Genomic DNA, 16,293 nt, shown 5'->3' on the forward strand with positions numbered 1-16,293 from the left:
TCATTGTGACCTTGTTGGAGCTTTTGCTTATAGTTTTGATTTGTTTTGTTCTTTGTGTCTGGTTGAATAACCCCCTTGAGTATTTTTTGCAGTGTGGGTTTTCTGGTGATAAATTTCCTCAGCTTTTCTATGTCTACAAAGGTTTTCATTTCTCCTTCATATTTGAAGGATAGCTTTGATGAATATAATATTCTTGGCTGGTAATTTCTCTCTTTCAGTAGTTTAAATATTTGGGTCTACTCTCTTCTGTCTTGTAGAGTTGCTGAGAAGTCTGATAATAACCTAATGGGCTTTCCTTTATATGTGATGTTCTTCTTTTCCATAGCTGTCTTGAGGATTCTGTCTTTGTCATTGATTTTTGACAGTTTTTATAATGGTTTGCCTTAAAGAGGGACTGTTTGGATTGAGGTAACTGCGCTCTGTTTCCTTCTTGAATTTGAGGTTCTAACTTTTTCTATAGGTGTGGGAAGTTCTCATCAATTATTTTTCTGAATAGGCTCTCCATTCCATTCTTCTTCTCTTCATCTGGTATACTCATTATTTTTATATTGCTTTTTCTGAAAGAGTCAGACAATTCTTGCAGAGCTCTCTCATTTTCCTTTTAATTTGTAAATCTCTCTTCTTCTCTCTGTAGCATCTCTAGTGGCCTCTCTTTGATGTCACTAATTCTCTCCTCTATTTGGCTTGTTCTAGTAGCTAAACTTGCTACCTCAGTTTTTATTTTTATTTTTTTAATTTTTTTTGTGTGTGTATTTTTCTGAAGTTGGAAATGGGGAGGCAGTCAGACAGACTCCCGCATGCGCCTGACTGGGATCCACCCGGCATGTCCACCAGGGGGCGATGCCCTGCCCATCTAGGGCGTTGCTCTGTTGTGACCAGAGCCATTCTAGTGCCTGAGGCAGAGGCCATGGAGCCATCCCCAGCGCCTGGGCCAGCTTTGCTCCAATGGAGCCTTGGCTACGGGAGGGGAAGAAAGAGACAGAGAGGAAGGAGAGGGGGAGGGGTGAAGAGGCAGGTGGACGCTTCTCCTGTGTGCCCTGGCCGGAAATTGAACCCAGGACTCCTGCATGCCAGGCCGATGCTCTACCACTGAGCCAACTGGCCAGGGCCAGCCACTACCTCAGTTTTTAATTCATATATTGAGTTCTTTATCTCTGTTTGGTTCTTTTTAAAGTTTAAATCTTCTTGAAGTACTCTTCTGGTCATTAATTTGTTTTTAAGATTATTAAACTGCCTATTAGTGTTTTTCTCATTTCATTGAGTATTTTTAGACTTTTAATTTTGAATTCTCTCTTATTTCAGTTCGTTTCCATATGATTGAGATTTTTTTTCTGGAGATTAAAAAAATTTTTTGAACTACATCTGTCTTATGTAGCCATTGTATTTGATGTCTTCTTCCTTTTGGCATTTGACAGTGATATTGATAAGAACTCTAACAGCCTGACCAGGTAGTGGTGCAATGGATAGAGCACCAGACTGGGATGCAAAGGACCCAGATTTGAAACTCCAAGGTTGCCAGCTTTAGCATGGGCTTATCTGGTTTGAGAAAGGCTCACCAGCTTGAGCCTAAGGTTGCTAACTTGAGCAGGGGGTCACTTGGTATGCTGTAGCCCCCCAGTCAAGGCACATATGAGAAAGCAATCAATGAACAACTAAGGTGCCGTAATGAAGAAATGATGCTTCTCATCTCTCTTCCATCCTGTCTGTCCCTCTCTCTGTCTCTTTCTATCTCTGTCACAAAAAAGGACTCTAACAGAACAATAACTAAAAAAGAAAAAAAATAAACATTATAAAACTACAGAAAAAATATAAAAAATTTAAAAATAATGACAAGTAAAAATGAAAAGCCACAGAAAACAGAACAAAAACCAAGAGTAATCAAAAACAATAAAACACCACAAAAATAAGACTGAAAAATATAAAAATGGAAGAAAATGAAATTTAAATGAGAAAAGCAGAAAAAAAGAAAAAGAAAAAAGGAAAAAAGAAAAAGGAAATAAAGAACAAAGAATACACTCACAAAAAAACAAGAATAAAAAATAAAATTTAAAGATAATAAAATTCAAATCAGAGGAAAAGGGAAAAAGGAAAGAAGAAAAAAGAACAAAGAAAAAAAGGAAAAAAATGTTTTTTGAGAGGTTCTTGTTTTCTTCTAGTAGTTGTAGCTGTGATACAGGTTTTTGCTCTGTGAAATTCCTTGGGATAACTCCACTGTGATGTTGCTGTCCTAATGATGTAGGCGAAGATGCATTTCACATTGGTGGGTGGGGCGTGTTTTGAAGGCTTTACAACTTCAGCTTTATGGCTTTGTGGTTGCAGTTTTATGGCTTTAACAATGGCAATTCCAGGTCTCTGGTCACTCTTCCCCCATTCCAACAGACCAGGGGACCCGATGAAGAGCACCTGTGTCTCTCAGAGGAAAGTGGCTCTGGAGAGTCAGCTGTGGGATCTGTCACTGCCACTTTCTGTACCTGTGAGGTGAGGGAGGAAGTATATTGGAGGCCACAGGCCACAGTTTGGTTTTTTCTGTCTCTGTGCAGCGTGCAGGCTGTGGGCAGACCATGGGCAGGCTGTGGGCAGACTGTGGGCAGACCGTGGGCAGGCTGTGGGCAGGCCATGGGCAGACTGTGGGCAGGCCGTGGGCAGACTTGGCCGGGACCCTGCGCTCAGCTGCTGCAGCCCCAGTTCAGCACCTCCTTGGCCCCTCAGTCTCTCTGCTCCTCCCAGCTAAAGGAGGCCCAGGGACTCTGAGCTTCACTTTACATTTTTCCGCAAATAAAACCCAGACAGCATGACTCTCCCTCCTTCCCTCAGTCGGGCAATGAATAAGAAAAAGCAAACCTAGTCACTGTGGCCTCTCTCCTCTCTGGAGCTGACTGCGAGTGCGTTTTATCCCCCCCCCACTTCAATCCATCCCACCTTCAGCCATTCTATGCGTGGATCTTTCAGGCATGCCTGCGAGCCCAGCTGGAATTTCTTTACTGCATTATAGTTTTTTAATTTATTGAAATTTCAAGGGGAGAGATCAGGGGTATCTCACACTACCATTACTCTGATATCATCTCTTTTTAAAAATTTTTGTATTTATTGATTTCAGCATGAGAGGAAGGGAGAGAGAGAGAGAGAGAGAGAGAGGAACACTGAGTTGTTCCTGTATGTGCCTTGACTGGGAATCAAACCTACAACCTCTGCACTTTAGGACAATGCTCTACCAACCGAGCTATACAACCAGGTCTACTTTATTAACTCTTGATAGAAGTTGAGGACAAATTAACCATTTTCAAATTTATTAAATGCTTACACAGTACTTATGTGCTAAGTCTTGTTCTAAATTCTTTACAAATGTTAACTGATTTATTCCCATATCAGCCCCATGAGGTGTGTTCTAATATTTTCTGGTGTGCAGGTGAGGAAAAGTTAGCATTTTAAGTCAGGCTGCACAGTTAATTGATGACAGAGCTGTGATCTGGACTTGTTCTTTTGCCTCTGCTAGACAGCCTTCCTGATTTGGTGACAATGTTTCTGTAGGGTTAAGCTAAGGGCATCTCAGTATGTAATATTCCTTTTTTTCTTCAATTATTATTATTAAACAATACTTTATTTAAAAATAGGGTCAAACCTTTTTAAAGTGCTTTCTATGATATTAGTGCTTTACTCTGCTTTATCTGATTTAATCTTCAGAACCACCCTATAAGAACCACCCTATAAGAATCTCACATATCTTGGAGATACTGTGAGTTCAGTTACAGATCATGACATTAAAGCAAGTATCACAATAAAGTGAGTCATAATCTTTTTGCTGGTGGAGGATCTTGCCTTCAATTTGTAAAAAAAATGCAACAACAGTGAAGTGCAAAAAAGTAAAGTGCAATAAAACAAGGTAAATATTATACTATTTTTCAGATGAGAAAAGCAAGGCCCAGAAAAACGAGTCTTGTCTGAGATCGCAAGGAAGTAACACTGGAATTTGTACCCAGGGAGTCTGATTCTAGGACCAACTTCTAAAGCAATAAGCTATATTGCTCCTTTGATTATAAAATTAACATAGTCATTATGAAAAAATAATGTTGACTAATAAAATTAATAATTGCTCTTAGCTTCTTGTAGAATATATTACTTTCTGAAGATTTAACTTGAAACAAACAAAAACACCTACACTATCCACAGAGTGGATGGATGCCCATTGTTTTCTTAACATAACATTTGGCTCAGTTGAGAGCTCTGTGCTAATGTTAAGCACTAGTAAAAATCTTTTAGTCATGTAGTCTAGGTGAACAATTGAGTGATCCATACCCAGTTGGTGAGTTTGTGTTAGAGATGTTGAATTTGAAGGAGTTATAGAGGGTACCTATATTGAATGATTTTAGATTTTTATAGGAAAGACACATATTTAGAATTTAAAATCAAGACTACTGTTTATAAGGGCAGCATTAAAGCAGGGAAAGAAGGAGTGCTCACAGCCCAAGGATGGGAAATATCACACCCTGGTTCTTTAAAACATCAAGGGTACATACTTCATTTTATACAAAACTGTATCTTAAGATTTCTCTGATAATTGCTTTGTAGTGAGTGGAGGGAAAAATCTTGTGAAACATCAAAATGTGGAATATAAAACCATGTGGCTACTCAATAGGGAGGGAGAAAAGGACTTTATTATGGTGAATAAACTTCAAATGTCTTTTTGACAAAAATGATAGCATGCACTAAAAAGTATGTTATAATGTATAATCACATATAAAAATATTCTGGGAAGGAATTAAAAGCAGGATGACTGAAGCTGAGAATCAAATTAGTGAGTTAGAGGACAAGATAAATAAAGGCATGGAAGCAGAGCAGAAAAAAGAAAAGAGACTCAAAAAGTCTGAGGAAACTCTAAGAGAGCTCTGTGACAACATGAAGAGAAATAACATCCGCATCATAAGGGTTCCTGAAGAAGAAGAGAAAGAACAAGGGATAGAGACTTTGTTCAAACATATCATAGCTGAAAACTTCCCTCAGTTAAGGCAGGAAAACATCTCACAAGTTCAAGAAGCACAGAGAACTTCATTAAAGAGAAACCCAAAGAAATCTACACCAAGATATATCATAATTAAAATATCAAAGCTAAATGATAAAGAGAAAATATTAAAAGCTGTTAGAGAAAAAAGACTATCACCTACAAAGGGGCCCCCATAAGGATGACTTCTGACTTCTCAACAGAAACACTTGAGACCAGAAGGGAATGGCAAGAAATATTCAAAGTAATGCAAAACAAGAGCCTACAACCAAGACTACCTTATCCAGCAAGGCTATTATTTAAAATTGAAGGAGAAATAAAAAGCTTTCCAGACAAAAAAAACCTCAAGGAATTCACTACAACCGAACCAAGGCTGCAAGAAATACTAAGGGGCCTGTTGTAAACAGATCAAAGGAGAAAAAGAAAATAGCAAAAGAGGAACGCAGTTTTAAAGAATAAAATGGCAATAAACAATTACATATCAATAATAACCTTAAATGTAAATGGGTTAAATCATCCGATCAAAAGACATAGAGTAGCTGTGTGGATAAGAAAACAGGACTCATACATCTGCTGTCTACAAGAGACACACCTTAAAACAAAAGATGCACATAGACTAAAGATAAAAGGATGGAAAAAATATTTCACATAAATGAAAATGAAAAAAAAGCTGGGGTAGCAATACTTATATCAGACAAAAATAGACTTTAAAACAAAGGCTATAGTAAGAGATATAGAAGGTCACTACATAATGATAAAGGGAGCAATCCAACAGGAAGATATAACCTTTATAAATATCTACGTACCTAATATAGGAGCACCTAAATATATAAAGCAGACTTTGATGGATTTAAAGGGCGAGATCAACAGCAATACTATAATAGTAGAGGATTTCAATAACCCACTAATATCACTAGATAGATCCTCAAGAAAGAAAATTAACAAAGAAACAGCAGATTTAAAGGACATACTAGATCAACTTGATTTAATAGATATCTTCAGAACCTTTCACCCTAAAGCAGCAGAATATATATTCTTTTCAAGTGCTCATGGTACATTCTCTAGAATAGACCACATGTTAGGGCACAAAACCGGCCTCAACAAATTTAAGAATATTGAAATCATATTGAGCACTATCTCTGATCACAATGGCATGAAACTAGAAATCAACCAAAACGGAAAAACTGAAAAATAGTCAAAAACTTGGAAACTAAATAGCATGTTATTAAATAACAAATGGGTTAACAATGAGATCAAAGAAGAAATTAAAAAATTTCTAGAAACAAACGATAATGAATATACATCAACTCAAAATTTATGGGACACAGCAAAAGCAGTCCTGAGAGGGAAGTTCATAGCATTACAGGCATAATTCAAGAAGCTAGAAAAAGCTCAAATAAACCACTTGACCCTACATCTAAAAGAACTAGAAAAAGAACAGCAAGTAAAGCCCAGAGGTAGTAGAAGGAAGGAAATAATAAAGATCAGAGCAGAAATAAATGACATAGAGGCTAAAGAAACAATACAGAGGATCATAGAAACCAGAAGCTGGTTCTTTGAAAAGGTAAACAAGATTGATGAACCTTTAATCAGATTCACCAAGAAAAAAAGAGAGAGGACTCAAATAAATAAAATTAGAAATGAGAGTGGAGAAATAACAACTGACACAACAGAAGTACAAAATATTGTAAGAAAATACTATGAAGAACTGTACACCAAAAAACTAGACAACCTAGGTGAAACAGACAAATTCCTTGAAATATAATCTTTCAAAAATCAATCTGGAAGAATTAGAAAACCTAAACAGACTGATTACAACAAATGAGATTGAAACAGTTATCAAAAAACTCCCCAAAAAGAAAAGTCCTGGGCCAGATGGCTTCATAATGGAATTCTATCAAATATTCAAAGAAGAACTAACTCTTATCCTTCTCAAGTTATTTAAAAAAATTCAAGAGGAAGGAAGACTTCCAATCTCCTTTTATGAGGCAAGTATAATTCTGATTCCAAAACCAGGCAAAGACCACACAAAGAAAGAAAATTATAGGCCAATATCCCTGATGAATTTAGATGCTAAAATCCTCAACAAAATATTAGCAAACTGAATCCAGCAATATATGAAAAAAATCATGCACCACAATCAAGTGAGATTTATTCTTGGGAGGCAAGGCTGGTACAATATTCACAAATCAATCAATGTGATTCATCACATAAACAAAAGAAAGGAAAAAACCACATGATATTTCAATAGATGCAGAAAAAGCATTTGATAAAATCCAGCACCCATTCATGATCAAAACTCTCAGCAAAGTGAGAATACAGGGAACATACCTCAACATGATAAAGGCCATCTATGACAAACCCACAGCCAACATCATACTCAATGGGCAAAAATTAAAAGCAATCCCCTTAAGATCAGGAATAAGGCAGGGGTGCCCCCTTTTACCACTCTTATTCAACATAGTGCTGGAAGTCCTAGCCACAGCAATCAGACAAGAAAAAGAAATAAAAGGCATCCAAATTGGAAAAGAAGAAGTAAAACTATCATTATTTGCAGATGATATGATATTGTATTGAATATATAGAAAACCCTAAAGTCTCAGTCAAAAAACTACTAGACGTGATAAATGAATTCAGCAAGGTGGCAGGATATAAAATTAATACTCAGAAATCAGAGGCATTTTTGTACACTAGCAATGAACTGTCAGAAAGGGAAATTAAGGAAGCAATCCCCTTTACCATTGCAACCAAAAAAATAAAGTACTTAGGAATAAATTTAACCAGGGAGATTAAAGAATTGTACTCAGAAAATTATAAAATATTGATAAAAGAATTTAGGGAAGATACAAACAAGTGGAAGCATATACCGTGCTCATGGTTAGGAAGAATAAACATCATTAAAATGTCTATATTACTGAAAGCAATTTATAAATCCAATGCAATACCGATTAAAATACCAATGATTTACTTCAAAGATATAGAACACATATTCTAATACTTTATATGGAACCAAAAGAGAACATGAATAGCCTCAGCAATCTTGAAAAGGATGAATAAAGTGGGAGGTATCACACTTCCTGATATCAAGTTATATTACAAGGCCATTGTACTCAAAACAGCCTGGTCTGGCATAAGAACAGGCATATAGATCAATGGAACAGAACAGAGAACCCAGAAATAAACCCAGAGCTCTATGGACAACTGATATTTGACAAAGGAGTTAAGAGCATACAATGGAGTAAAGACAGCCTCTTTAATAAATGGTGTTGGGAAAATTGGACAGCTACCTGCAAAAAATTGAAACTAAACCACCAACTTACACCATTCACAAAAATAAACTCAAAATGGATAAAAGACGTAATTGTAAGCCATGAAACCATAAGTATCTTAGAAGAAAACATAGGCAGTAAGGTCTCCGACATCTCTCACAGCAATATATTTGCCGATTTATCTCCACAGGCAAGGGAAATAAAAGACAGGATAAATAAATTGGACTATATCAAACTAAAAAGCTTTTGCACAGCTAAAGACAGTAAGAACAGAATAAAAAAACAAACTACACAATGGGAGAATATATTTGACAATACATCTGATTAGGGGTTAATAACCAAAATTTATAAAGAACTTTTAAAACTTAATACCAGGAAGACAAACAATCCAATCAAAAAATGGGCAAAAGAAATGAATAGACACTTCTCCAAAGAGGACATACAGATGGCCAATAGGCATATGAAAAAATGCTCAACATCACTAATCATTAGAGAAATGCAAATTAAAACCACAATGAGATATCACCTCACACCAGTCAGAATGGCGCTCATCAACAAAACAACACAGAATAAGTGCTGGCAAGGATGTGGAGAAAGGGAACCCTCCAGCACTGCGGGTGGGAATCAGACTGGTGCAGCCGCTGTGGAAAACAGTATGGAGATTTCTCAAGAAATTAAAAATTGAACCTCCTTTTGATTCAGCTATACCACTTTTAGGAATATGTCCCAAGTACACCATAGCACTGTTTGAAAAGAAGTAATGCACCCCCATATTTATGGCAGCATTGTTCACAATAGCGAAGATCTGGAAACAGCCCAAGTGTCCGTCAGTGGACGAGTGGATTAAAAAGCTTTGGCACATATATACTATGGAATACTACTCAGCGATAAGAAATGATGATATCGGATCATTTACAACAACATGGATGAAACTTGATAACATTATACTGAGCGAAATAAGTAAATCATAAAAAACTAAGAACTGTATGATTTCATACAGACGTGGGACATAAAAATGAGACTCAGAGACATGGACAAGAGTGTGGGGGTTACAGGGTGGGGGGGGTAGGAAATGGAGGGTGTTGGGGGAGGGGAGAGGCACAAAGAAAACCAGTTAGAAGGTGATGGAAGACAATTGGACTTTGGGTGATGGGAATGCAGCATAATCAAATGTCAAAATAACATAGAGATGTTTTCTCTGAAAATATGTACCCCGATTTATCAATGTTACCCCATTAAAATTAATTTTAAAAAATAAATAAAATGTATATTTGGTAGTGGAAATGAAAAAAATATATTTTGTTTCTACAAAGGAATTATAGTAGTTTCCTAGGAAAATAAGATATTATAGATTATTTTTTTTAGCTGTGATTTAAATTTTTAGAACAGGTGACATGAGGTTTGATAATCATAGAAGAGTTGATTTTCTTACCAGTAGGTATTTTGGAAATTTGAGTCTGGAATACAAGAAAGGTAAGATATAAAGATACAGACTGGAGAATGATATTGTAGAGGTGATGATTGAAAGCACATCAGTTGATAAACTGATACAAGAGAAAATTGATGGTCAATGGTTCTCAGGTTGGGCCATTACTAGGATCTTCAGGAGAGCTTTAAAAACTATGAAGGCAGGTCCAACCCCCAGAGATTCTACTTTAATTAGTTTTAGGGACTGGACATTAGTTTTTCTTAATGTTCTTTAGGTGATCACAATATGCAGCCAGAGCCGAAACTTTAGTATAAGTAGAGATGAATTAACAATAGAGTCCACTTAGTTGCAATGATGTAGAATTTGTTATGCAGAATTTTGGCCCCCACGGTGGTCTTCATTTACCCCCTGGGGTTACTCTTGTGAATTTTAAAGAGGTAATTAAGGCTCCTAACCAACTAATCTTAAGGTAGGAAGCTCATTCAGATATTCAGGTGCACCTAATTAAGCCACACGAACCCTTAAAAACAGAGATCATTCTCTACCTGGTAGTAGAGGGGGAAGTCACTTGTTCCAAACCTAAGAAGGATTATAAATGCTCTTGTTGGTTTGAAGATAAAGGGGACTGTGGGTCAAGGAAATAGAGAACAAAGAACTGAATTCTGTCAACAACCAGAATAAGTTTGGAAGTGGAATTTTCTGCAGATCTTTCAGGTAAGAGTTGCTAACACCTTGACTTTTGCCTTGTGAGACCCTCAGTAGAGAATACAGGTGACTACTCTGTGCCCAGACCTCCGATCCACTTTTTGTGAGGTAATAAATGAATATAATTTTAATCTGTTACGTTTGTGGCAGTTTGTTGTGACAGTAACTAAAAGCAGTATTTGTTATACTTATCCATTAAGAAGTCATAGACTTGTAGTCTCTCCTTTGAGAGCAGGCCCATGGCTTTCTTTCCTCTCAGGAATGCATCTTTCCTCTTCTCTCCTAACTCTCCATTGACATTTGCAACCAGGTGGAGCAGTGGGCAGCAGCAGCTCATCCTGGGCTACCCCGCTGAACCCGTCTCCAAGACCACCCTTTCTCTGATTTTCCAGTGAGCAGACAGTAGCCCTGCCTTAGCTCAGTCCTTTCCCATCACATTTCTAGAGAGCCAAAGGAGCCCTGCCTAAACTATCTCCTTTTACTTCTTCTATCCTAAGTCCTTCCTAGTTTCATTGTTCCCAGCTTTAATAAATACACTCTCAAAAAAAGAAAAGTCATTGACTTTTGAGAAAGTAGTTTCTTCCTCTTACTGAGTAAGGTGCACTTATGACTGGGACTAGTTCAAACAACCATCATGGCTTATACCACTTGGATTTGAAGTACAATAAGTCGGACATGAATTGTTTCTTATAGAAAGCATTTTATTTTTTAACACTCTTAAATCAGTTCAGTTAGGCACTGGGTGTTTTCCCAATCAAAATGGCTTCAGACTTGTGATAGGGCAACATGGTAAGGATAGAAGCAAATCTTTGAGGGTGACAATGAATCTCCAAAGAAGACAACCTGTGGGAGCAGGGTGGGCAAAGGTCTGCATATGGTAGGAGGCAGGGATTCCTCCCACTTTCTGCCCAGTTGAGGCTGATAGGTATGACATTCTGGAGTATGACATTGTGGTTTATAATAAGAAATAGATATTTTGTCTTCCCCATTTCTATCACAGAGCTCCTAAAACCCTTGGGATTCCCTAGATCAGGGGTCCTCCAACTTTTTACACAGGGGGCCAGTTCACTGTCCCTCAGACCGTTGGAGGGCCAGATTATAAAAAAAAACTATGAACAAATCCCTATGCACACTGCACATATCTTATTTTAAAGTAAAAAAACAAAACGGGAACAAATACAATATTTAAAATAAAGAACAAGTAAATTTAAATCAACAAACTGACCAGTATTTCAATGGGAACTATGGGCCTGCTTTGGGCTAATGAGATGGTAGTGCCCCTTCCGGAAGTGTGGCAGGGGGCCGAATAAATGGCCTCAGGGGGCCGCATGTGGCCAGAGGGGTGTAGTTTGGGGACCCCTGCCCTAGATGATGAGAGCTACAAAGATGCCTCTTGTTATGTTAATGTGGTGACTTTTGGACACACCTAAGGAAGAGGATGCTGGTTGCCAGATCACGCATGTGATTAGAGGGTCAGAACTTTCATTCTTTCCCACCAACACACACGTCCCGAGAGGGGAGAGGGGCTGGAGGTTGAATCAGTTGCCAGTGACCTATGATCTAACCAATAATCCCTGTGTAATGGAGCCTCCATAAGAAGCCTTAAAGGATGGGGTTTGGAGAGCTTTCAGGCTGGTGAACACTCAGAGGCAGTGGGAGACTGGTGTACCTAGAGAGGGCAGGAAACTGCTTTCTACATACCTTGACCTACACATCTCTTCTCTCTGGATGTTTGCTGTATCTTTTATCATCCTCTTATAAACTGGCAAACTGTTTTCCTGAGTTCTGTGAGCTTCTCTAGCAAATTCATTGAACCCAAAGCAGGGGTCATGGGGACCTTGAATCAATAGCCTGAAGTACAGTTAACAACCTGAACATGTGATTGGCATCCTAAATTGAAGGGAGTCTTTGGAACTTCCAGTTTGTAATAGATCATTCAGAAGCACAGGTAAAAAACTAGGCTTGTACCTGGTGTCTGAATTGTGTATGGGGACTGGGAGTGATAGAGGAGCTCAGTGCATGTAAGCAGTGACAGTCTTGTAGGACCGAACTCATCTATGGAATCTGATGATATCTCCAGGTAAATAGTGTTCAATTGAGTTGAATGATTGGACACTCAGTTGTGTTGGAAAATTGCTTGCTGATGTGGGGATCCCCTAGATCAGGTGTGGCCAACAATTTTTGCCCCTAGGCCAGATTAGAAAGAAAACTTTTTTCACAGGCTGGATGAAATATTAAAATAAAAAAATGTTAAATACAAAAATGATTCGTTTAAGTAAACAAAATTTTATTTTATTTTATTTTTTTACAGAGACAGAGAAGAGTCACAGAGAGGGATAGATAGGGACAGACAGACAGGAACGGAGAGAGATGAGAAGCATCAATCATCAGTTTTTTGTTGCGACACCTTAGTTGTTCATTGATTGCTTTCTCAAATGTGCCTTGACCGTGTAACAGCTGACCGAGTAACCCATTGCTCAAGCCAGCGACCCTGGGCTCAAGCTGGTGAGCTTCTTCTTTTTGCTCAAACCAGATGAACCCACATGCAAGCTGGTGACCTCAGAGTTTTGAACCTGGGTCCTCCACATCCCAGTTTGATGCTTTATCCACTGTGCCACTACCCGGTCAGGCAGTAGTAACTATTCTTAACACAGCCTCCAAATGTAAATCATTCAGTCTTGATCTTGTTGTACTTTTATTTAGATTCATTAAAGAAAATGTTTATTCACAAATATAAGTTGAGCTGAAGATTACTGAATATTCCTTGGCAAGTTTTTGTAAATTTCCATATTTCCATTATTCAATTGCTTATAAAAATTGCACAAATGAGTACAAAAGTTGTAAATCTTTATAATAACATTTTTTTAAAAAAAATAAAAAAGTATTGTGAATTCATTCGACCAATTATTGGAAGTTAACCCTAGATTAGTAACATGTGGAATTCTTTTCCATGTTTCACTATCTTCTTAAATATCTCAATTTCCAATAATCAAAGATGCTTCCGCTTTTGAGTAGCTGAGATTTTAACTTTCATTGTTGTACAATGGTTAGATATTGTAGTTTATATATAACGATTTAAAAGTACCACTAATTTCATTTCCATAGTGCGTCATGCGGAGAATATTAAAAATTTAATCATGGGCCGCATAAACTCATTATGCTGGCCGGATCCAGCCCGTGGCATAAAACAAAGATTTTCTTGGTTTTAAGTTGCAAAGGAATGATGGCTTCTATCCATCTCATCTCTGTGGATTCTATCTTTGTTCTAGCACTTTTGCTTAAAATTTTAGTTCACTCTATGTATTATGCAAGTATGAATGGTATACCATTATCATCCCCTTGCTCAAAACTGATAATTACATCATTTACACAAAAAGCATGACTCTCTCCTAACTTATTTCTGGAGTCTAAGCATAGGAAGAATATCCTTTCTTTACTTGACGGTTTCTTTGTTGAACATTTCATGTCGTATCTTGGTTTTTACTCTGGCAACTTGCTTAAATACACACCTCTTGAATCTGCTTCTCTTTATTCCCACTGCCAGTGATTTATTTCAAGCCCCTATTATTTTCTGCTGGGACTATTAAAATAGTTTTTACACCTCTAGCTGTTCCTAAACTTATAACCCACATTCTATACTGTAGCAGGAATGACTTTTCAAACTAAAAAAATCTAATTATGATACTTTGTTCCCCTCAATGACTCAACATTACCTCTTAGATAATGTCCAAATGCTTCAGGATGAGAACCCAGTCCTTAGTAATTTGTACCTCCATGTCTAGTCTTATCTTCTTGCCTCTTCTAAATAAATTCTGCATTTAAGCAGTACTAAACTTCTCTGCTGTTTTTGGCCTGTGTGCTTTTGTACAAACCATTTAGTTTTCATTTAGAACCTTGTCAGTCAGGTCCTTGTTTCTGAGCTGCAAAGCACCATATTTATATTTCTGTTATAGTGCTTAGTCATAGGGACAGCTACAAACAATTTAGTGTCTGTTTGAATCATGAACATGGCTGGAATTTTATCTCTGTTTATTAAATGAAACATTTAGTATCTCACTGAAATAAATGGTGATTTGCTATATGTTTTGTAAGAATAAGACAGCACTCAAACTCCAGGTGTGCAGGCTGCCAGGGCACTTCTCTGAAAGAAGGGTCCCCAAAACAGACTGAGACAAAATTTTATAGGGTTGGGAATAGCCTCGAGCAAGTGTGTGCTGGTATGTTCTGCTTTCTGGAATACTCTTCCTTGGGGTGATCAACCAGCTTCCTGGTACCCCTCTGTCCCAGGGGCGATTGTCTGGTAATTAAGGGTGAGGTCAGGCAGCCAAGCAGAACACAAAAAGGGCAGTTGTAATTCCAGGTCAATTCATGTATCTGTCATTTCTCAACTCTGTGGTTACATATAAAAGAAAGGCAGTTATTAATTTTATAATATACGGTGAGGGCTGACAAGGAGAAAGAGGAGAAAAAATTGGAAAATTATTGTTCCTTCTTGAGAGAACTCAAGAAAAGAACCTTGCCAAGCCAAGTCCCCCATCTAGTTAAGGAGGTCGTCAATTTCTGTGCTGTGAGGTCTGAACCAGGCGATGTCTTTGAAAACCTGAGTGAGGAAGTAAAAAAATCTTGTGAGGTAATAATTGTTAGTTGCTTTCTGCGGGTGCCAATTGAACAGGATGACATGGTGATACATGATCTCCTAGATGAGCCTCATGAGACGTGCTCATCGAGAGGTCTGGTTCCTCTCGAATGGGAGGACATGTGGCGATTTTTAGAGACAGGGAACCTGTTGGTGTAAGTTTTAGAAGGACTGAGTATGTGTGGTTTAAAAGGAAGGAGTTTTGGAGAACATTCAGGAAGGACCTTCTTGGGCTGAGGGGCGGCTTCTTCCTGCTGTTATCCCTACCTATTTGATATTTCCCTCGTGAAGTTCTCCTTCGGGTATTGGGGAATAGGAGTGTAAGAGCATTTGATTGTAGGTAATCTTAGAGATTTCTCTCATCCGGGCCTGTAGGAACTTGATAAAGAAGGGGAAAGCATTAAAATTAGGATTGGTCCTATAATTGGTGCTAGCATGGAGAACAAGGGGTTTTCCCACCATTGTTCGGGGTAGGGGTCAGTATAGGCCTGGCCACTGCGGATTTATTCTTGAAGGTTTTGGAGAGAATTGATATTCTTCTTGATCAGGCCAGACTCATTAATATTACAGCAACACTGTTCCTGTAAAAAGAGGCAAGTACCACCCTTCCCTGCTGTTAGTAGATTTAAGCTCTCTGGTTTTGTCAGGCAACCTGAGCTAGAGAGGTCAGTTGTCTCTGGAGGGAGGCTAGAGAGGTAGCTGAATTATCAAGGGCCTGTTCTAGGTCTGCCTTTAGTTGGTTAGTAGTCCATATACTATGGCCTAAGCCAGCCCCACCTATCCCTATAGCCTCTATGGAGGTGGCAAGGGTAAGGCCAAGGAGGACTGGGTGGAAGGCAGCCTGTTTATTCCTGCTTGTTCTCAGCTGGTTTGAAAATTCTTCTTCTCCATAATATGTTAGTTGTGATGCAACTATTACTGGGACACAAGGGTGGGGGGGAAGAGGTGTTTAAAGTTTTTAGAATGGTTCCATCGCACCAGAAATGAGTTCCGTTAGGGCTGGTTAGAGAAGTTTATATTGGAATAGTCTTATTACATAATGGGGTAGGCCGATTGGTGTAGCAAATTGAGAGGGTTGAGGTGGAGTCTTCTTGGAAGAGAGAAACTCCAGAAAGAGAAAAAGGGTCTGGATTTTTGGTGATGTTAAGTGGATAGGGTAAAGGAACCGCAGTGATAGGAGGCTTATTAAGAAAGGCACAGAGAAAGCAGTGAGAAGTGTTATATACAGAAGTGAGGTTGAGAACTTGGATGTCCTCCT

Source organism: Saccopteryx bilineata, chromosome 8 (genome assembly GCF_036850765.1).
Source record: "Saccopteryx bilineata isolate mSacBil1 chromosome 8, mSacBil1_pri_phased_curated, whole genome shotgun sequence".
Taxonomy (NCBI): Eukaryota; Metazoa; Chordata; class Mammalia; order Chiroptera; family Emballonuridae; genus Saccopteryx; species Saccopteryx bilineata.